Here is a 10,626-nt window from a genome sequence, read left to right as displayed (position 1 = left end):
AGTTAAAATGGTATTATATATTTTTATGTCAAAGAACAGTCACTCATTGCCTTATCCAAAATATATCAATGTTGATCAAATGAAATATGTAAGAAATACCATATTATTATAATTAACCTTTTTAATTTTTTAATTTCAATTTCGAGATCTAGGTATATAATCTAATTATTTAAGTTAAAAATAATTTGAGAAAGGGTTTCTTAAAATTGTATGGTTACTGAAAATGGCAAAATTAAAAAACACAGGAACATAATGGTACATGTGGAGTAGTGAAAGGGTTAAAATGAATATAAACAGACTTATAAAAATTGGTCTACATACCACTGTATCGAGATAATCTACAATATATTGGCAGCGTCCGGCACGTTCCACTTGTTTGCGGCAGGTCCTTATTTTTCCCATACATTAACTGCATAAGCTTGTAGACTTATCATCGTCAACTGTAAACTAAATATATAAAATTAATATTATTACATAATGTACAATATTATTTATCAAATTAGTAATTAAACACATTCTAAAAGCCAAAGTAAAAAACATTGACATTTGAGTCAATGGTGTCACATTAGATTTTAGACTAAGTAACCATAAATTAATAGGTTTCAGATTAGAGTCAATTCAAAAACGGCAACGACTATAATGTGGTTTAAAATAATGAATAATACCTACAATCAGAGTTACCCCACAAAATGTTAATAATAAAGTAAATGACTTGACACTATGTAAAATAATATTTTAAAAAACATTTATATTTCTTGAAATAATGATCGTTAAATGATAAATGAATCACTCTGTATATAAGATTTAGTGTTTATATTTCAGATAAGTCATAAGTGTTTGCACCAATGGGTTAATAGGCCTAAGGATGTTGTGACATAATATAACAAACTGGTAATTTTATTTATTTATTAAATATTATACTCAAAAAAGTTAAAATGGTATTATATATTTTTATGTCAAAGAACAGTCACTCATTGCCTTATCCAAAATATATCAATGTTGATCAAATGAAATATGTAAGAAATACCATATTATTATAATTAACCTTTTTAATTTTTTTAATTTCAATTTCGAGATCTAGGTATATAATCTTATTATTTAAGTTAAAAATAATTTGAGAAAGGGTTTCTTAAAATTGTATAGTTACTGAAAATGGCAAAATTAAAAAACACAGGAACATAATGGTACATGTGGAGTAGTGAAAGGGTTAAAATGAATATAAACAGACTTATAAAAATTGGTCTACATACCACTGTATCGAGATAATCTACAATATATTGGCAGCGTCCGGCACGTTCCACTTGTTTGCGGCAGGTCCTTATTTTTCCCATACATTAACTGCATAAGCTTGTAGACTTATCATCGTCAACTGTAAACTAAATATATAAAATTAATATTATTACATAATGTACAATATTATTTATCAAATTAGTAATTAAACACATTCTAAAAGCCAAAGTAAAAAACATTGACATTTGAGTCAATGGTGTCACATTAGATTTTAGACTAAGTAACCATAAATTAATAGGTTTCAGATTAGAGTCAATTCAAAAACGGCAACGACTATAATGTGGTTTAAAATAATGAATAATACCTACAATCAGAGTTACCCCACAAAATGTTAATAATAAAGTAAATGACTTGACACTATGTAAAATAATATTTTAAAAAACATTTATATTTCTTGAAATAATGATCGTTAAATGATAAATGAATCACTCTGTATATAAGATTTAGTGTTTATATTTCAGATAAGTCATAAGTGTTTGCACCAATGGGTTAATAGGCCTAAGGATGTTGTGACATAATATAACAAACTGGTAATTTTATTTATTTATTAAATATTATACTCAAAAAAGTTAAAATGGTATTATATATTTTTATGTCAAAGAACAGTCACTCATTGCCTTATCCAAAATATATCAATGTTGATCAAATGAAATATGTAAGAAATACCATATTATTATAATTAACCTTTTTAATTTTTTTAATTTCAATTTCGAGATCTAGGTATATAATCTTATTATTTAAGTTAAAAATAATTTGAGAAAGGGTTTCTTAAAATTGTATAGTTACTGAAAATGGCAAAATTAAAAAACACAGGAACATAATGGTACATGTGGAGTAGTGAAAGGGTTAAAATGAATATAAACAGACTTATAAAAATTGGTCTACATACCACTGTATCGAGATAATCTACAATATATTGGCAGCGTCCGGCACGTTCCACTTGTTTGCGGCAGGTCCTTATTTTTCCCATACATTAACTGCATAAGCTTGTAGACTTATCATCGTCAACTGTAAACTAAATATATAAAATTAATATTATTACATAATGTACAATATTATTTATCAAATTAGTAATTAAACACATTCTAAAAGCCAAAGTAAAAAACATTGACATTTGAGTCAATGGTGTCACATTAGATTTTAGACTAAGTAACCATAAATTAATAGGTTTCAGATTAGAGTCAATTCAAAAACGGCAACGACTATAATGTGGTTTAAAATAATGAATAATACCTACAATCAGAGTTACCCCACAAAATGTTAATAATAAAGTAAATGACTTGACACTATGTAAAATAATATTTTAAAAAACATTTATATTTCTTGAAATAATGATCGTTAAATGATAAATGAATCACTCTGTATATAAGATTTAGTGTTTATATTTCAGATAAGTCATAAGTGTTTGCACCAATGGGTTAATAGGCCTAAGGATGTTGTGACATAATATAACAAACTGGTAATTTTATTTATTTATTAAATATTATACTCAAAAAAGTTAAAATGGTATTATATATTTTTATGTCAAAGAACAGTCACTCATTGCCTTATCCAAAATATATCAATGTTGATCAAATGAAATATGTAAGAAATACCATATTATTATAATTAACCTTTTTAATTTTTTTAATTTCAATTTCGAGATCTAGGTATATAATCTAATTATTTAAGTTAAAAATAATTTGAGGAAGGGTTTCTTAAAATTGTATGGTTACTGAAAATGGCAAAATTAAAAAACACAGGAACATAATGGTACATGTGGAGTAGTGAAAGGGTTAAAATGAATATAAACAGACTTATAAAAATTGGTCTACATACCACTGTATCGAGATAATCTACAATATATTGGCAGCGTCCGGCACGTTCCACTTGTTTGCGGCAGGTCCTTATTTTTCCCATACATTAACTGCATAAGCTTGTAGACTTATCATCGTCAACTGTAAACTAAATATATAAAATTAATATTATTACATAATGTACAATATTATTTATCAAATTAGTAATTAAACACATTCTAAAAGCCGAAGTAAAAAACATTGACATTTGAGTCAATGGTGTCACATTAGATTTTAGACTAAGTAACCATAAATTAATAGGTTTCAGATTAGAGTCAATTCAAAAACGGCAACGACTATAATGTGGTTTAAAATAATGAATAATACCTACAATCAGAGTTACCCCACAAAATGTTAATAATAAAGTAAATGACTTGACACTATGTAAAATAATATTTTAAAAAACATTTATATTTCTTGAAATAATGATCGTTGAATGATAAATGAATCACTCTGTATATAAGATTTAGTGTTTATATTTCAGATAAGTCATAAGTGTTTGCACCAATGGGTGAATAGGCCTAAGGATGTTGTGACATAAAATAACAAACTGGTAATTTTATTTATTTATTAAATATTATACTCAAAAAAGTTAAAATGGTATTATATATTTTTATGTCAAAGAACAGTCACTCATTGCCTTATCCAAAATATATCAATGTTGATCAAATGAAATATGTAAGAAATACCATATTATTATAATTAACCTTTTTAATTTTTTTAATTTCAATTTCGAGATCTAGGTATATAATCTAATTATTTAAGTTAAAAATAATTTGAGGAAGGGTTTCTTAAAATTGTATGGTTACTGAAAATGGCAAAATTAAAAAACACAGGAACATAATGGTACATGTGGAGTAGTGAAAGGGTTAAAATGAATATAAACAGACTTATAAAAATTGGTCTACATACCACTGTATCGAGATAATCTACAATATATTGGCAGCGTCCGGCACGTTCCACTTGTTTGCGGCAGGTCCTTATTTTTCCCATACATTAACTGCATAAGCTTGTAGACTTATCATCGTCAACTGTAAACTAAATATATAAAATTAATATTATTACATAATGTACAATATTATTTATCAAATTAGTGATTAAACACATTCTAAAAGCCAAAGTAAAAAACATTGACATTTGAGTCAATGGTGTCACATTAGATTTTAGACTAAGTAACCATAAATTAATAGGTTTCAGATTAGAGTCAATTCAAAAACGGCAACGACTATAATGTGGTTTAAAATAATGAATAATACCTACAATCAGAGTTACCCCACAAAATGTTAATAATAAAGTAAATGACTTGACACTATGTAAAATAAAATTTTAAAAAACATTTATATTTCTTGAAATAATGATCGTTGAATGATAAATGAATCACTCTGTATATAAGATTTAGTGTTTATATTTCAGATAAGTCATAAGTGTTTGCACCAATGGGTGAATAGGCCTAAGGATGTTGTGACATAATATAACAAACTGGTAATTTTATTTATTTATTAAATATTATACTCAAAAAAGTTAAAATGGTATTATATATTTTTATGTCAAAGAACAGTCACTCATTGCCTTATCCAAAATATATCAATGTTGATCAAATGAAATATGTAAGAAATACCATATTATTATAATTAACCTTTTTAATTTTTTTAATTTCAATTTCGAGATCTAGGTATATAATCTAATTATTTAAGTTAAAAATAATTTGAGAAAGGGTTTCTTAAAATTGTATGGTTACTGAAAATGGCAAAATTAAAAAACACAGGAACATAATGGTACATGTGGAGTAGTGAAAGGGTTAAAATGAATATAAACAGACTTATAAAAATTGGTCTACATACCACTGTATCGAGATAATCTACAATATATTGGCAGCGTCCGGCACGTTCCACTTGTTTGCGGCAGGTCCTTATTTTTCCCATACATTAACTGCATAAGCTTGTAGACTTATCATCGTCAACTGTAAACTAAATATATAAAATTAATATTATTACATAATGTACAATATTATTTATCAAATTAGTAATTAAACACATTCTAAAAGCCAAAGTAAAAAACATTGACATTTGAGTCAATGGTGTCACATTAGATTTTAGACTAAGTAACCATAAATTAATAGGTTTCAGATTAGAGTCAATTCAAAAACGGCAACGACTATAATGTGGTTTAAAATAATGAATAATACCTACAATCAGAGTTACCCCACAAAATGTTAATAATAAAGTAAATGACTTGACACTATGTAAAATAATATTTTAAAAAACATTTATATTTCTTGAAATAATGATCGTTAAATGATAAATGAATCACTCTGTATATAAGATTTAGTGTTTATATTTCAGATAAGTCATAAGTGTTTGCACCAATGGGTTAATAGGCCTAAGGATGTTGTGACATAATATAACAAACTGGTAATTTTATTAATTTATTAAATATTATACTCAAAAAAGTTAAAATGGTATTATATATTTTTATGTCAAAGAACAGTCACTCATTGCCTTATCCAAAATATATCAATGTTGATCAAATGAAATATGTAAGAAATACCATATTATTATAATTAACCTTTTTAATTTTTTTAATTTCAATTTCGAGATCTAGGTATATAATCAAATTATTTAATTTAAAAATAATTTGAGAAAGGGTTTCTTAAAATTGTATGGTTACTGAAAATGGCAAAATTAAAAAACACAGGAACATAATGGTACATGTGGAGTAGTGAAAGGGTTAAAATGAATATAAACAGACTTATAAAAATTGGTCTACATACCACTGTATCGAGATAATCTACAATATATTGGCAGCGTCCGGCACGTTCCACTTGTTTGCGGCAGGTCCTTATTTTTCCCATACATTAACTGCATAAGCTTGTAGACTTATCATCGTCAACTGTAAACTAAATATATAAAATTAATATTATTACATAATGTACAATATTATTTATCAAATTAGTGATTAAACACATTCTAAAAGCCAAAGTAAAAAACATTGACATTTGAGTCAATGGTGTCACATTAGATTTTAGACTAAGTAACCATAAATTAATAGGTTTCAGATTAGAGTCAATTCAAAAACGGCAACGACTATAATGTGGTTTAAAATAATGAATAATACCTACAATCAGAGTTACCCCACAAAATGTTAATAATAAAGTAAATGACTTGACACTATGTAAAATAATATTTTAAAAAACATTTATATTTCTTGAAATAATGATCGTTGAATGATAAATGAATCACTCTGTATATAAGATTTAGTGTTTATATTTCAGATAAGTCATAAGTGTTTGCACCAATGGGTTAATAGGCCTAAGGATGTTGTGACATAATATAACAAACTGGTAATTTTATTTATTTATTAAATATTATACTCAAAAAAGTTAAAATGGTATTATATATTTTTATGTCAAAGAACAGTCACTCATTGCCTTATCCAAAATATATCAATGTTGATCAAATTAAATATGTAAGAAATACCATATTATTATAATTAACCTTTTTAATTTTTTTAATTTCAATTTCGAGATCTAGGTATATAATCTAATTATTTAAGTTAAAAATAATTTGAGAAAGGGTTTCTTAAAATTGTATGGTTACTGAAAATGGCAAAATTAAAAAACACAGGAACATAATGGTACATGTGGAGTAGTGAAAGGGTTAAAATGAATATAAACAGACTTATAAAAATTGGTCTACATACCACTGTATCGAGATAATCTACAATATATTGGCAGCGTCCGGCACGTTCCACTTGTTTGCGGCAGGTCCTTATTTTTCCCATACATTAACTGCATAAGCTTGTAGATTTATCATCGTCAACTGTAAACTAAATATATAAAATTAATATTATTACATAATGTACAATATTATTTATCAAATTAGTGATTAAACACATTCTAAAAGCCAAAGTAAAAAACATTGACATTTGAGTCAATGGTGTCACATTAGATTTTAGACTAAGTAACCATAAATTAATAGGTTTCAGATTAGAGTCAATTCAAAAACGGCAACGACTATAATGTGGTTTAAAATAATGAATAATACCTACAATCAGAGTTACCCCACAAAATGTTAATAATAAAGTAAATGACTTGACACTATGTAAAATAATATTTTAAAAAACATTTATATTTCTTGAAATAATGATCGTTAAATGATAAATGAATCACTCTGTATATAAGATTTAGTGTTTATATTTCAGATAAGTCATAAGTGTTTGCACCAATGGGTTAATAGGCCTAAGGATGTTGTGACATAATATAACAAACTGGTAATTTTATTTATTTATTAAATATTATACTCAAAAAAGTTAAAATGGTATTATATATTTTTATGTCAAAGAACAGTCACTCATTGCCTTATCCAAAATATATCAATGTTGATCAAATGAAATATGTAAGAAATACCATATTATTATAATTAACCTTTTTAATTTTTTTAATTTCAATTTCGAGATCTAGGTATAAAATCTAATTATTTAAGTTAAAAATAATTTGAGAAAGGGTTTCTTAAAATTGTATGGTTACTGAAAATGGCAAAATTAAAAAACACAGGAACATAATGGTACATGTGGAGTAGTGAAAGGGTTAAAATGAATATAAACAGACTTATAAAAATTGGTCTACATACCACTGTATCGAGATAATCTACAATATATTGGCAGCGTCCGGCACGTTCCACTTGTTTGCGGCAGGTCCTTATTTTTCCCATACATTAACTGCATAAGCTTGTAGACTTATCATCGTCAACTGTAAACTAAATATATAAAATTAATATTATTACATAATGTACAATATTATTTATCAAATTAGTAATTAAACACATTCTAAAAGCCAAAGTAAAAAACATTGACATTTGAGTCAATGGTGTCACATTAGATTTTAGACTAAGTAACCATAAATTAATAGGTTTCAGATTAGAGTCAATTCAAAAACGGCAACGACTATAATGTGGTTTAAAATAATGAATAATACCTACAATCAGAGTTACCCCACAAAATGTTTATAATAAAGTAAATGACTTGACACTATGTAAAATAATATTTTAAAAAACATTTATATTTCTTGAAATAATGATCGTTGAATGATAAATGAATCACTCTGTATATAAGATTTAGTGTTTATATTTCAGATAAGTCATAAGTGTTTGCACCAATGGGTGAATAGGCCTAAGGATGTTGTGACAGAATATAACAAACTGGTAATTTTATTTATTTATTAAATATTATACTCAAAAAAGTTAAAATGGTATTATATATTTTTATGTCAAAGAACAGTCACTCATTGCCTTATCCAAAATATATCAATGTTGATCAAATGAAATATGTAAGAAATACCATATTATTATAATTAACCTTTTTAATTTTTTTAATTTCAATTTCGAGATCTAGGTATATAATCTTATTATTTAAGTTAAAAATAATTTGAGAAAGGGTTTCTTAAAATTGTATAGTTACTGAAAATGGCAAAATTAAAAAACACAGGAACATAATGGTACATGTGGAGTAGTGAAAGGGTTAAAATGAATATAAACAGACTTATAAAAATTTGTCTACATACCACTGTATCGAGATAATCTACAATATATTGGCAGCGTCCGGCACGTTCCACTTGTTTGCGGCAGGTCCTTATTTTTCCCATACATTAACTGCATAAGCTTGTAGACTTATCATCGTCAACTGTAAATTAAATATATAAAATTAATATTATTACATAATGTACAATATTTTTTATCAAATTAGTAATTAAACACATTCTAAAAGCCAAAGTAAAAAACATTGACATTTGAGTCAATGGTGTCACATTAGATTTTAGACTAAGTAACCATAAATTAATAGGTTTCAGATTAGAGTCAATTCAAAAACGGCAACGACTATAATGTGGTTTAAAATAATGAATAATACCTACAATCAGAGTTACCCCACAAAATGTTAATAATAAAGTAAATGACTTGACACTATGTAAAATAAAATTTTAAAAAACATTTATATTTCTTGAAATAATGATCGTTGAATGATAAATGAATCACTCTGTATATAAGATTTAGTGTTTATATTTCAGATAAGTCATAAGTGTTTGCACCAATGGGTGAATAGGCCTAAGGATGTTGTGACATAATATAACAAACTGGTAATTTTATTTATTTATTAAATATTATACTCAAAAAAGTTAAAATGGTATTATATATTTTTATGTCAAAGAACAGTCACTCATTGCCTTATCCAATATATATCAATGTTGATCTAATGAAATATGTAAGAAATACCATATTATTATAATAAACCTTTTTAATTTTTTTAATTTCAATTTCGAGATCTAGGTATATGATCTAATTATTTAAGTTTAAAATAATTTGAGAAAGGGTTTCTTAAAATTGTATGGTTACTGAAAATGGCAAAATTAAAAAACACAGGAACATAATGGTACATGTGGAGTAGTGAAAGGGTTAAAATGAATATAAACAGACTTATAAAAATTGGTCTACATACCACTGTATCGAGATAATCTACAATATATTGGCAGCGTCCGGCACGTTCCACTTGTTTGCGGCAGGTCCTTATTTTTCCCATACATTAACTGCATAAGCTTGTAGACTTATCATCGTCAACTGTAAACTAAATATATAAAATTAATATTATTACATAATGTACAATATTATTTATCAAATTAGTATTTAAACACATTCTAAAAGCCAAAGTAAAAAACATTGACATTTGAGTCAATGGTGTCACATTAGATTTTAGACTAAGTAACCATAAATTAATAGGTTTCAGATTAGAGTCAATTCAAAAACGGCAACGACTATAATGTGGTTTAAAATAATGAATAATACCTACAATCAGAGTTACCCCACAAAATGTTAATAATAAAGTAAATGACTTGACACTATGTAAAATAATATTTTAAAAAACATTTATATTTCTTGAAATAATGATCGTTAAATGATAAATGAATCACTCTGTATATAAGATTTAGTGTTTATATTTCAGATAAGTCATAAGTGTTTGCACCAATGGGTTAATAGGCCTAAGGATGTTGTGACATAATATAACAAACTGGTAATTTTATTTATTTATTAAATATTATACTCAAAAAAGTTAAAATGGTATTATATATTTTTATGTCAAAGAACAGTCACTCATTGCCTTATCCAAAATATATCAATGTTGATCAAATGAAATATGTAAGAAATACCATATTATTATAATTAACCTTTTTAATTTTTTTAATTTCAATTTCGAGATCTAGGTATATAATCTAATTATTTAAGTTAAAAATAATTTGAGAAAGGGTTTCTTAAAATTGTATGGTTACTAAAAATGGCAAAATTAAAAAACACAGGAACATAATGGTACATGTGGAGTAGTGAAAGGGTTAAAATGAATATAAACAGACTTATAAAAATTGGTCTACATACCACTGTATCGAGATAATCTACAATATATTGGCAGCGTCCGGCACGTTCCAGTTATTTGCGGCAGGTCCTTATTTTTCCCATACATT

This window comes from Metopolophium dirhodum, chromosome 1, assembly GCF_019925205.1.
Source record: "Metopolophium dirhodum isolate CAU chromosome 1, ASM1992520v1, whole genome shotgun sequence".
Classification (NCBI taxonomy): Eukaryota; Metazoa; Arthropoda; class Insecta; order Hemiptera; family Aphididae; genus Metopolophium; species Metopolophium dirhodum.
Note: the sequence above shows the minus strand (reverse complement) of the source record.